Here is a 438-nt window from a genome sequence, read left to right on the forward strand (position 1 = left end):
TGTAACAGGTTCTCCACTCCTTTGGTGAGTAAAGTTGGCATTGCAGCAGCTTGTTTTCTCCTTGTAGCAAACCAATGTGTCAACATATTCCGAACAGCTTCTAGTAACTCTACAATGGGATAGGCTCTGGCAGGATTCAGTACTTTGTTTAGCGATTCTGCAATGTTGCTCGTGGTGAAGTTGTACCTATCACCAGGAAAGTGCGCCCTGCTCCACTTGGTTACATCTGCACGAACCAAGTAAGCATGCAGTTGCGGATTCGCTTCTTGAATTTGCTGGAAGATTTCTTCGAAATCAACTACACGGTACGCTGCAGCTGCTTTTTTTACCAGCCGGAATGTTTCGCTCCCACTAAATCTCAGGATAATATTCTTGTGAAGATGATAAGTGCAGATTCCTCGACTTGCCAGGGGGTACACTTTAGCGATAGCTTTACCA

Source organism: Camelina sativa, chromosome 9 (assembly GCF_000633955.1).
Source record: "Camelina sativa cultivar DH55 chromosome 9, Cs, whole genome shotgun sequence".
NCBI classification, from domain to species: domain Eukaryota; kingdom Viridiplantae; phylum Streptophyta; class Magnoliopsida; order Brassicales; family Brassicaceae; genus Camelina; species Camelina sativa.